General features: G+C 32.3%; 1 long non-coding RNA gene across 2 annotated transcripts; it reads left to right on the forward strand.

Annotated features, from left to right (window-relative positions):
- Positions 1–1,231: 1,231 nt before the first annotated feature.
- LOC148566365 (uncharacterized) lies at positions 1,232–3,113 on the forward strand. 2 transcript variants are annotated; one of them, XR_015883521.1, is made up of 3 exons: positions 1,232–1,366; positions 1,532–2,352; positions 2,905–3,113. It is a non-coding gene; the product is annotated as an uncharacterized LOC148566365 (long non-coding RNA). The 2 variants fall into 2 exon arrangements; XR_015883520.1 differs by lacking the exon at positions 2,905–3,113 and having other exon boundaries at positions 1,532–2,553.
- Positions 3,114–13,820: the final 10,707 nt, after the last annotated feature.

The raw sequence follows: 13,820 nt of genomic DNA on the forward strand, positions 1-13,820 counted from the left end.
CGCTATAGAATTGAAGGAATTTTACATAATTAATTAGAACTCGATTTAATTACAAACCTTTGGCGGCTTAGATGGATAATCCAGAGGGAAGTGAAAAGTGACTCGAAAAACACCTCCACTATATGGAGTGCTTGGAGGACCCATGATTGTTTCTTCACAAGGAAGCATACCTCTCTGACTTGGGGGAAAATCGTGGATAAGCACACATTAATTATTAAAATAGATATCAATTTAAATAATTTTTTATATTATTTTATTATTTTAATTTAAATATTTAAATAAATTTTATTAATTAATTTTATAATAAAATTAATATTTATATACTAAAATAAAAATAACATATAAAAATTAACAAAATATATTTTTAATTAAAATTAATAAAATATAAATTTTAGTGGGTATTAAGATTAATAAAAAAAATTAAATATTTACCTTAATAGTAATTGAAATAAATCAAAAAATTAATTGTCAAATGTATTTTTAATATTTTTAGTACTTTTTTTTTAATATTTTTAGTATTCTTTTTTAATATATTTTTATATAATATATTTTTAGTACTTTTAGTACTCTTTTTTAATATGTTATAATTTTTTATTATTATTATTATTTATGATTAATTTTTTATTTAATTTACTTTACCTAATAAGATTAATAAATCATATTATAAAAGATAATAAAAAATAATACAAAAAAATCACAATTATAAAAATATATAATGTCAAACAAATAATTAACAAAAAATAAAAATAATAAATAATAGAAAAAAGTGTTCATATAAATACAAATAATAAGAATTTCATACATAATACAATAACATGCATGCATGCATAAAGAATAACGTTGGTAAAAGGTAAATAAAGATGTCAATGAGTTATAACTCAAATGACATAGTCTCCCCATACTCAATTAAGAGGTTGCGAGTTCGAGCATCGTTCGCACAAGAACTGAGAGTCTTGAGACCGAAAAAAGAGAGAAAAAAAATGGGTTTTGGATGTTGTTCAGAATTCAGATTATTTGGGAATAAGGAGAAAAAAAGTATATGGAACCAAGAGATGACCAGTCAAAAAGTAAATAACATAATTAATTTATAATTATCTTAATTAGTTTAAATTTTTTTTATTTACAATATTTGTTATTAATTACTGTTTCATTAATGAATAGTTACCCCTTACTAGTTTGAAGCTTCTAAGATTCTATGTTATGAAGGAGACTTGTTAATAGCTATGCCTATTTTTATTCTTAAACACTTGTGAATATTGAACAGGTTGCATTCAGGACAAAGATATTTCACCCAAATATTAATAGCAAGGGAAGCATGTGTCTCGACACATTGATGCAGTGGATACCTGATCTGACCATTTCCGAGGTATGTCTCATAATAATAATTTTGGGATTATGAAGTAGATAACAGTATAGGCTGATACAATTGGCTCATGTATATTGTATTTAAGCATAGCCATTCTATAGCTCCTTTATTGAAGGTGTTAAGCTGCTACTAAAGATTGTTTACTTTGTTTGTCTACGTCCTTAGGTGTTGGAAGCAATTCGCTCCTTGTTGATTCACCCAAACCTTGATGACCCTTTAATTTGGTCCCTGAAATCGCCCACATGTATAAGACGGACAGGAAGAAGTACGAGTCAACCGCCAGAAGCTGGACCCTGAAATATGCCTAAACGTCCCTTGTATGAATATTTGTTGTCTATAATCGTAACCAAATTAAGGTCTCCACTTAAGAACGAGGGGAAAACCTTTTGGGAATACATTCAAACGAGGGGAAAACGTTTTTTTTTTTTTGGTCACAGTGTGAGCTGAAAAACCAACCCAAATAGTGACTTGACGGAATTTTAGCAACAGGGAATCAGGGATCCAATTAGTTTCTTTTAGTGGTAAAAGATGCCCGTGGAGCAATTAAACTAAAAGAGAATAGATTATATGTTACTATCTGTAACTATTTCTTATCTTTATTCCCTCATTATATCAACAAGAACATGTGAATATCCAGATATATACTAATTTTATTTTGTTTATATTACTAACCATCATTTATTTATGGGAAGGCAGTAATTGCTCTTCAGTGGAAGTTTCAGGACTCAATATCGGATGGGGGCAGCTGCTGATCTGATCGAGCTTTCTCATTCGTTTTTTTGTTTTGAGTTCTTCTGCAATAGAAATATTGACAGTAGTTTTGGTCAAGGCCCCAGAAAGTTACTAGCTTCATGTTTATTGGATTTCACCAACTCTCTTTATTTTTCCACTCAATGCTGATATGATGAATTTCGACAAATTTTCAGAGAATGCCCTTAGATTTTGATGACAAGCAAGGTTTGTGGTCTCTCAAGAGGGAATTGCCTGTAAGTGCACTTATAGAAACAAGTTTGCAGATTTAGCCGACTCTAGTTTTCGGAATTCAAATTTTCTTTAATGCATTTGCTAGTTTCGTGATATGCAAAATTGTTTAAGAAACAAGTTTCTTATAACTTTTTTCATAAAACTTTATGTGAGTAGTTATCTTTTTTTTTATTCAATTAATTGATTTCTTAACTTTTATACTTTAACTATAAGGAGATATGTGAGAGTGATATAGCTAAAGACGACTCCAATCAAGCTTCGTATCTTCACTGATGAATAACTTATGCTGTATTTTACAACAAAAAAAAATACAATGAAATATGGACTAAGTTGCATTAAAAAATAGAAGAGTAAAAATACAGAATGTCTTTTTTGGTTCACTAAACCTTAATATGTTTATTTTGTGCTTCGACACCTTTCTTTATCCATGAATATTTTTTTCTCTTCCGAGGCCGCAAAGTATAATTGTCATTGCATTCATAATCTGGGTCTTTGCCAAAGTAGGGACAACCATTACTAATAACGATAAGGGCTTTTTTCATCGAGTAACGCAGAGTAGGTCTCTTCTTTGGATTGGTGGATAGGGGACCACTACTAGGAGTGGTATCTATTTCATGAGGTACTTCGACGGCAATGGTTGGAGTGGGACATAGCGACTGTAGCAAAGGTTCTTTTTAAATTTCTTTTATCAATATTACTCTTAACTGTGAAGACACAACTCACACAAGAGACTGGAGCCTGTGACGATGCGAGAGTTGTTAGGATTAGGATTTAAAATTACTATTAAAAATATCTTTTTGTTTTCTTTATATATTTTTTATTCTATATGAACTCTTTAATTACTTTTACTATTAAACTTAGATTTTTGAATTTAGCATTTCTTCTTATGTTTTTCTTTTCTTTAAAAAATCAAAATAAATCAAATCTATCAATTTAGCTTGTTAACTCAAACTAGTGGAATTTGGCTGATATAAGAAAGTGAGAATGAAATTTGAATTGATCTATAAATTTTTTTTATAAACAATCGTTGGATAAAAAAAAAATCGAATTACTCTAAAGAAAATTAGATCATCTCATATTTTATTAGGCTGGTTATTAGATATAAGTGGATCAAATCGTCTTTTATTAAAATAGAATTCATTACTTTTTATTAAACTCTTGCATCCATAAAATTAAAATTCAAATTAGTGAATATAATTTATGACAAAAGACAATTACACTGTAAGATTAAATAAAAAAAATAATTTTAAATAAGAACAATTACTAAATAACCAAATGAATAAAAGTACCACTACATTCATAAAAGATATAAAAAATTATATAACTTGTACCTTAAAAAAATTAATTTTGATAAAAATAAAAAATATATTATTATTATACAAAATAATTAAGAAATATAATAAATTAAAAAAGTAAAATAAAATACTTTTTTCTAAATCTGACCCTCATAAACAATAAAATTTAATATTATACATAGCATTCAGTCGTACAAAAATTAATAATAAGAATTGGACAAAGAATTTGGTACACAGATACTTTCCTAAAACATTGTTGGTGGATGTTATAATACTTCCCTCATGTTTGGAGTTTTGAAACTGTTTTACATTATTAATATTGTAATATATGTTGGCACAATTTTTTAACATGTATTTTATTAATAGAGTTTTTATTATATATTGATAACATCATCAAATAATTAATGCCAACAAATTATATTTTTTAAAAAAGTTAATATTTAAAAAATTAACACTAACATAAAATTATACTTTTAAATAAAAATATAAAATAATAATAAAATATTAATCTCCCATCTTTACATATTAAGCAACATTTTTTCTTAATTAGTATTTTATTAGTATTAATTTTTTTATTAAAATAAAATAAAAAATTATTATTTTCCATAACAATTTTTTATTTTTATCTTTTAAGATTTATTTTGTTTTAGATTTTCATAAACTCAACATAATTTAAAATTTTAAATTATAAAATTTTTAAATTAAAGGTTAAATAAATATAATTTCATTAATAACTTAATTTAATTTAATAAAAATAAACGTATTCATATTATTATATTCATATGATTAATTATATTTATTCAATTTAAAAAATAACTATATAAAATTGTTAATTATAAATTAAAAAATTAATATACTCATATTATTTTTAATACGATTATATTTACAATATGTTCTAATAGTTTGGTGAATCAACTGTGTATAAAGTTTTTAATTATTTAATAAATCAATACTCTATATATTTTTATTTTTAAATTAATTTTTTGCAGTTAAAATTTTTATTTTTTTTATATTTATTTTACCTCTTCTGTTTTAAATTAAAAAATCCTTTATATTTATTTTACCGCATAGTTCTCTTTCTTAAATTTCACTTCTAACCAAATCTATCACCTTTGTTTACTACCTGGTGTCTTGTTCAACGTTACATCTTTATCATTTTCTATTCGTATTATTTTTATTATCTTAAGCAAAAAATATCTCTAACTATATTTTTTAGATAAAATTTTTCAGATATTATGTACTTATATATACACTCTAGTATTATTAATTTAAAAAATTACATATATCTATCTCTTTTGTTGAGATATTTAAAAACCATGTTTAACCGCTTTAAAAAATAATACGAAAATGTTTATTTAAGATAAGATGAATATATTTATTTAAAATTTTTTAAATTTTAAATAAATTTATTCGTATTAATTTAAAATAATACGAATATGTTTATTTAAATAAAAAAATTTTAGAATAATAAAAGTATTATGTCCTTTTAATTCTTTTAAATTTTTAGTTTTATCATAATTTTATAATAATTTAATATCAATTTAAAAATAAAATAAATTTAAATTAAAACAAAAAATTTAACCCAAATAAAATTTAATGCTAATTCTTTTCTCTTTTCTTAGTAATTAAATGATGATTCTTCTCTCTCTTTTTAAATAAGGAGCACTAAAACTCTAAACAAATGTTTTCTCTTACTTTTAATTAAAGAGCACTAAAACTCCAAACAACTTTGGAGTATCAAATCACTTCCCCCCTTCTTTCTTTGACTTATAAACTGCAAAGTGCAAAACTTACAATACTCCTCTGTTGTTTGGAGTTTTGAAACTCCATAAAATTTTACCAAAAAAAAAAAATCTTTATGAAAATCCCATTTTAACCCTCCTATTCATTTTCATTCCTTGCAAATTCCCATTCACTTCATTTTAACTACTGTTATAATTTGTTGGATGGAACGCCGCGCTGCCAAGTTGCCGTCTGTCCACCGCGTCTATTCCACCATACGCTCCTTCTTTTTCGTCACCGTGTTCCTGCTCTGCAACATTCATTGTGGTAAAAAAAAAAAGTTCCGACAAATTAAAAAATTTACAACAGCAACGATGACGATGGCAAACGTAACCACCAACAAACTCCATCGCCCGAAAACGAGCATGCCATCAAATCACCGGCGATCCCTGAAACTACGACGGCAGCGACAACAATGTCCCGACAACTGCGATCGATTAGTATACCAAGTTCTCTTCCTCTCAAAGTTTCAAACCATAACCAGTTTGAAAGATTAGAACTCGTTGATTCAAAGAAAATCTGTTGATAATTTACAAATAATTTTAGTTATGAACAAAATTGATTGGGCCAGATAACAATTGTAGCAATGATCATCTGGAAGATCTGGAACGCCCGGAACTTGCTGATAAATCTTCATCGCCGGATGCCATTCACGCTGCTGCCATGGAGCTCGCGGGAGAAATGCAGAGGGGATTCTCAAGCTAATTACAGTAGAGATTTTTTTGTGCCAATAAGCTTTTTTAGGAAAACCCACACTAACTTAGGAAAAAAATTTCGAGCCCGATCTGTGATGCGACGATGACTCAGGATCCCGGAGGTCATTCCACAGCAGTTGCGTAAGGGAGGATAGGAAGAGATTTGCGTTCGGCCAAGGTGGGTGCCTCCGTTGGTGGCGTCAGATGCATTAGAGGCGGCGAAAGAGGTGTCAACGGCGCAAACAGTCTCCTTTGCGGCGGTGAACGGAGGAAGAACGAAGAGCTCTCTCTCACCATGAGGAACGACGGCAGCAGAATGATGAAACTAGATGAATGGGTCTTGGTTTTTGAGTGTATCCGGGTCGGGTTCTGTTTCTCGATTGGGCCAGCCCATGGTCCCACATTTGACCAAAACAAAACAAAATACAAATTTGGCCCAATAAATTTAAAATATAAAAAATAATAAATCACTTTTTTTCAACTTTTCGTATGGAGTTTCAGTACTCCAAAACATATTAAGAGTATTGAATCAGGCACCAACATTGTTCACGTAAATCTTATTACTTATGTAAGTATGTCTATTAACATTAAATGGACAAATTCTAGTTCACTGAAAAATTAATTGTCTATTTCTACTAAAATTGACTCACCAAAATTTGAGCAATATTTAAAAAGTCATGTGAGATTTTTGGTACTAGAATACTATCTATTATTGTAACATAATATAATAATGAGTTAATAGTTAAATTTGTCTTTAAAAAATTATTAATTTTTTAAATTAGTCTCCAAAATATTAAATTAGTCATATTAGTTTTTGAAAAAAAAAATATAGGTTAAATTCGTCTTTTTGTTAGTCAAATGATGATATATCACGTTAAGTGTCATGTGACATAATAAATTAATTGTTTCTAGAAGAAAATATCAAATCGGTACCCAAAAGATTCAAACGCGAATAAAATAGTACCTGAAAGATGTTATCGACAAAAAAATTTCTAAAAAAACTTAATTTTGACAAAAATGATCAACCGTTAATTGAGTTCTCTAGAGTTAAGGTTAAATGTTAAGGTGTCAATTAGCAATTATCATCTTTACAAAAGCTATCCATACTTTTAATTTTTATAATTTTAAAAACACCCTCGTTTCAATTTTTCTAAAAATCCTAAATCCCTAATCCCTTTTTTTGAGACTCGTCTTTTCCTTCTCCGCCTCTACCTTTCTCCTCCTCCTTCCTCCAACCAACTCCATGGCCTTCCAATAATATTCAATCGCGATCTCAAACTACTTCTTCTTGTAAGCAGTATTACCAACTTCCTCTTTTGTCAAATCTGCCACCTCTAGCTCCAACGGCTTTGAAATCTCTTCTACAGCAGTAGCAACTCACTTCCTCTCTTACGCATGGGTCTGTGGTGACTAAGACGAAAATAAAGGAGCCGCTTCCGCCATATTTTTGTCATCATCATCCTGTGTCTGGATCTTTACATAGAGCAAAACACCAATGACTTGCGTTACCCTTAGATCTTTCAGATAAAGATATTGCTCAGACTTTTCTGAATATCATGCATTATCTTCACGAAATTCGGTTGCTAAAGATAAACTCAGGTTCATGGATCTGCGGTAAGCCAACCCACATTCCCAGGCCAGAGAATACCTCGCCGAACTAATTGGTTGTCAGAGGACGAGACCTTGCTGCCGAGGAGGAAGGTAGAGGCAGTAGTGAACGGAAATAAGGAGGAGTTTATTTGGGAAGAAGAAGAAAACATGGACGAATTATCATGAGAAGAAAGAAGGAATGAGAGTCTCAGAAAAAAGGGATTAGGGTTTTTAGAAAAATTAAAATTGAGGTATTTTTTAAATTATAAAAATTAAAAGTATGGGTAACTTTTGTAATTATGATAATTGTTAACTGACACCTTAACATTTAACTTTAATTCCAAGTAACTCAATTGATGCCTGATCACTTGTGTCGAAAATGAATATTCTTTTAGGGATCTTTTTGTCGATAACATCTTTTAGATATTATTTTGTCAGTGTCTGAATCTTTCGGGTACTAATTTAGTATTTACCTCTTGTTTCTATTATTTTATACAAAGAGAATTTTGTTTATTAAGATCTAAAATTGATATTAAAATTAATGTTTAATTATTCTGTTGGTCCCTATAATTTTATTAAATTTTTAATTAAGTCTCTATAGTTTTTTATTTTCAATTGAGTTTCTATAGTACTTTTAATTTTATAATTATGTTATTTTTAATGTAAAAAATGTTAGAATTATCTGAATATTTATTTACAATCTAAAGGTATTCATCATTAAAAACCGAGTTAAATCTCAAAATAATCCCTGAACTTGCACTCAAGCCTCAAAGTGATTCTTAAAATTAATAATTACTCAAATTTATCCCTAAAATTGTCCTCCGAGACTCATAGTAATCCTAAATTAATTTCCTTCCATCCTTACCATTGGAAATGACTTAAACGACGTCGTTTTGTATTTATTAAAAAAAAAAACCCACACTCCCCTTCCCCAATTCCCCTTTTCTTTCCTTTCCCTTATCTGTTCTTCTTCCTCTTCCACAACCCATCTCCAGTTCCCCTTTTTCTTTCCCTTCTGAAATTTGTCATATAAACCAAATCACAGATAAAATATTTTTAGTCTCTTCTACTTGCTAGGTTGAAAAAATTAAAAATAGATGCATGTGTTTTCTATGACATCAAATTATTTACAATCCATCCTGTCACCACTTTGTAGGAAAAGTGTTAGTTTTTTTCTCTCCAAATTTTAATTCCAATTGGTTGGTTCATATGCTTTACCGGTAACGGGATCATGTTGTTTTATATTTGTTAAGGAATTGGCTCTATCTCTATTTCTCCAGCCCTCGTGCCAATTTAGTAGCTTAAACTTACAGCAAATTTTGGTTTCACAATCACTGTCAGTGAGGTTGAAGCATTTTTTGAGCTATTTAAGAGCATAATCAGTTTGGTTGTTGATGATGGACTAATAAGTAAGGTACCATATAGCAAATGCGTTTTTCTCCTAGTTTCCAACATAGTTGTATTTATGACATCTATTTTGTGATGTTCATTTTATTATGAGATATTTGGTGTGCTTTTTAATTTCTAGACATGAATGATCAACAATATATTATATTATTTTTTGTCTTTTTCATTTTCTTAAATAGAATCTCACACAGTATCATGATAAATTGCTTATACAATTACCAATATTTTTTATTTCTATTTGTTCTTCACATTCATTTCATAGTCTGTTCTTTGATTACAGTGTTCTTTCTTTGCAGGAAGAATTTCAATTGACAATCTTCAAGAATAGAAAAAAAGGAGAATATCTTTGCCAATCGGGTACTATACATACACAACACGGTCACATGGGTCTGGTTTATGAATAAGGCCTTCATTTTTAAGGTTTCTTGTAGGGGTGTTCATAAAAAAAACTAAAATGTGGTTAACCGGTTAAAAAATCATAACCACATTGTGGTTAACTAGTTTAATAAAACAATTTTAAAAATTATATCCATATTTTTTAGAATTGGTTAACCAAAATCAAATTAAAAAAACCAGTTTTTAACCGGTTAACCAAAACCAAAACCAAATTAAAATCAAAACCTAATTTCAAAATCAAATTACATACTCTCTCTCCCTCTCCCCCCATCTCTCTCTCTCTCTCTCTCTCTCTCTCTCTCCCTTCCTCTCTTTTTCTCTCTCCCTCCTTCTTTCTCTTCTCTCTGTCTCTCTCTCATCTTTCTCTCCCTCCCCTCTCTCTCTCTCTCTCTCTCTCTCATTTTCCTCTTTCTCCTCCTCCTCTTTGTCCTCTCCTTTTCTCTCTCTTCTTTTCCCCATATTTCTCTCCCCTCTCCCCTCTCCCCCTCTCTCCCCCTTCCTTCCCCCCCTCTCTCTCTCTCTCACTCCCTTCTCTCTCTCTCACTCATTTTTCTCTTTATCTCCTCTCCCCTTCTCTCTCCTTTCCCTCTCTCTCCGCTTCTCTCTCTCTCTCCCTCTTTCTCCCCCTTCTCTCTCTCTCTCTCTCTCTCTCTCTCTCCCTTCCATCATCTCTTCCTCCTCTCTCCCTCTCTCCTTTTTCCCTCTTTTTCTCCTTCTCTCTCTCTCTCTCATATCTCTCTCTTTCCCTTTCTTCCTCTCTTTCTCTCTCTCTCTCTCTCTCTCTCTCTCTCTCTCCTATCTCTCTCTTTCCCTTTCTTTCTCTCTCCCTTGTCTCTCTATCCTTCTCTCCCTCTCTCCCCTTCCCTATTTTTCTCTCTCCTTCTCTCCCTCTCTCTCTTTCTCTCTTTGTCTCTCTCTCCTTCTCTCCGCTCTCTTACTTCCCCTCTCTCTCTCTCTCTTTGCCCTCTTTGTCCCCCTCCCTTCTCTTTCTTCCTCTCTCTCCTCTCCTATCCTTCTCTCTCTCTCTCTCTCCTTTATCCTTTCTTTTCCCTTCTCTCTCTCTCTCTCTCTCTCTCTCTCTCTCTCTCCTCTCCTTCCCCCCTCTCTCTCTCTCTCCTTTCCCTCCCCTCTCTTTCTCTATCTCTTTTTTTCTTTTGTCTCTCTCGCTCCTCTCTCTTTCCTTTTCTTCTTTCTCTCTCTCCCATTTCTCTCTCTCCTCTTCCTCTCTTCCTTTTCTCTCCTTCTCCTCTTTCTTTTCTTACTCTCTCTTTTCTCTTTCTCTCTTAACCTTCTCTCAATCTCTATCCCTCTTCTATCTCTTTTCTCTTCTTCTCTCTAAAGCGAGAGAGAAAAGAGAGAGGAGGAGAAGATAGAGGAGGAGAAAGAAAAAAGGAGAGAGATAAAAAGAGTGAAGAAGGATAGAAGAGAGAGAACAAGAGAGAGAAAGAGGACAAAGAGGGAGAAAGAGAAAGGAGAGAGAGAAGGAGAAAGAGAGAAGGAAAGAGAGACAAAAAAAGATAAAGAGAGAGAAAAGAGAGGAGGGGAGAGAGAAGAAGAGGGGAGAGAGAAGGAGAGAAGGAGAGGAGGGGAGAGAGAAGGAAAGAAGGGGAGAGAGAGAGAGAGAGCATGGGGAGAAAGAGGGAGAGAAGGATAGAGAGAAAGAAAGGGGAGGAGGAGAAAGAGGAGAAGGGGGGAGAGAGAGATAGATAGAGAGGAGGGGAAGAGAGAGAAAAGAAAGAGAGAAAAGGAAGAGAAGAGGAGAAAGAGAGAGAGAGAGAGAGAGAGAGAGAGAGAGTGAAGGAAGAGAGAAGAGGAGGGGGAGAGAAAAGGAGAGAGATGGGAAGAAGGAGATAAGAAAAAGTTACTCGTATCATTTAAAAAGAAAATTATTTATATTAGAAAAAATTATTTATAGAAAATGTTGAAAAGAGATAAGAAAGAAAAAGGAACGAAAGCAATGGAAGGAATTTCATTAGTTATAAATGTTACTCGTATCATTTAAAAAGAAAAAAAATTAGATTAAAAAAATTTAATTAAAAAAAGGTTTATAAATGTGGATTTTTGTATGTAAAAACCAATTTTATGGTATAAAAACCAATTTTTTTGTATAAAAACTAATTTTTTAGTATAAAAACCGATTTTTTGATGTAAAAACCGGTTATTTTTTAAAAACCGGTTTTTGCTTTAATAACCAGTTAAAAACCGATTTTAAATTTTACTAACCGGTTTTATCATATAAAACCAATTTGGTTAATTAACCAATACTATATTTTTGGTTAACCAAAAAACTGATTTGGTTTTTGGATTAACCAAACCATGAACACCCATAGTTTCTTGCATGCATGAGTGAATGCCTATCTAGCATCACAAATGTACTTTGTTAAATTGATGATTTGCAATGTAAATAGGTTAATGAAGACATTGTTCATTTAGGCTCTATGATTTGGACAACACAGGCTTTATAGAACGCCAAGAGGTATCATATAGTGCAATCCTTTTTTTTTTTTTGAAATAAAGAAAGCTCGACACATTAAAGTGGAGCACCTAAAACAGTCATAACAAACAAAGTAGAACACAAAAACAAACCTCTGTTATCTCCGGCATTGCCATCAACAACCAAGAGGATCAATACCAGTCCACTCCTTGTAGCTCAAAAACGTCTTTCTTTGGATGATATCAACACCTGTTTCTTTATTGTTGAAAATCCTGTGTTACGTTCCAGCCAAATATTCCAAATCACTGCAAAGAACCCAGTCAGCCACATCTTCCTCTCCTGTTTTCTGTTAGGCCAGCCAGACCAACTCTCAAACAGTTCTTTAATGGTTCCTGGGACAACCCACTCTCTATCAAAACACCTCAGCCAAGCGCACCACACCTGCCACGTAAACTCACATGAAAAAAATAGGTGTTGTACAAATTCCACCTCTTTTTTACATAAAACATACACAATATCACTCTGTGGAATAACTCCTAATCTGCTTAATCTCTCTTTAGTATTAACTCTACCGACTAGCACAAACCAAGCAAAGAGCTCAATTCTCGGAGGAACTAGTCCTCTCCAAAGCGAGCTTGTGAAGCTATAGCTCGTAATATCCGCAGAAAGAGTCTCTGAATGCAACACCTGCATAAATGAGTTAGTAGAAAACACACCTGTATTATCAAATTTTCATACAACATTATCCTCTTTTCCAGTTGACAACTTAACTGGCCTTAATCTCTCATGAAGTTGGTGAACAAGTTCCAACTCCCATGGGAACAACTCTCTCCTCCACTGGAAATTCTAGATCCACTCTAGCCCATCCCAAAACCCATAGTCCCCTATCACGGATCCCTGTTGGTTTGAAACAGAGAAGAGTCTTGGAAAGCTCACTTGCAAAGGACCCCCTTGTATCCAATTATCCTCCCAAAAAAGTGTTCTTCTCCCGTTTTCTACTTCCATCGCTAGCCCACTTACCATTTTTTCCTTCACCTGTTGTTCTTTAATATTCAATTGAAAGATGTCTTTCCACGGGCCCCCCTTAACAGGTAATGTCTGAGAAGATAGCATTGCATGAGGCCTCAAATTATTACATGAACAAACCACCTTCTTCCACAGCGGACAGTCCTCCTTTGAAAATCTCCACCACCACTTAAACAGAAGCGATGTGTTCCTTAGTACTGCATCTTCTACCCCCAATCCTCCAGCCCTTTTGGGTGCTTGAACCACTTTCCACTTGACTAGCGGAATACCGTAGTTTCCGTCATCATTACTCCACAAAAATCTCCTCTGTAATGCAATCAGCTTGTCTGCAACTGCTTTTGGCATCTTATACAGACTGAGGTAATATATCGGGAGACTATTCAACACCGACTTGATGAGGACCAGCTTACCTGCTTTATTCAGAACCTTCGTTTTCCATAAGCTAAGTTTTTCTTCCACCTTATCTATGATCGGTTTCCAAGTTTTCACCAAACGCGGATTAGCTCCTAGAGATATCCCGAGGTATCTAACAGGTAGGACCGCTTCCTTGCATCCCAAAACACCACAAGCGTGTGTCACCCACTCCTTCTCACAGTTAACCGAGATCAGATTAGATTTATCGAAATTGATACTCAGACCGGACATAAGCTCAAAACAGCGCAGCAGTCGCTTATAGTTCACTATCGTCTCTGTATCCAGAGGGCAGAACAAGATAGTATCATCTGCAAATTGAAGATGCGATAACTCAATAAGATCACGCCCAACCAATAAAGGAGCAATTCGCCCTTATAGTGCAATCCTATTATAGTATTATGTGTCAATTTACTTAGATTTTCACTCTATTT

This window comes from Arachis ipaensis, chromosome B5, assembly GCF_059453495.1.
Source record: "Arachis ipaensis isolate K30076 ecotype BB chromosome B5, ASM5945349v1, whole genome shotgun sequence".
NCBI classification, from domain to species: Eukaryota; Viridiplantae; Streptophyta; class Magnoliopsida; order Fabales; family Fabaceae; genus Arachis; species Arachis ipaensis.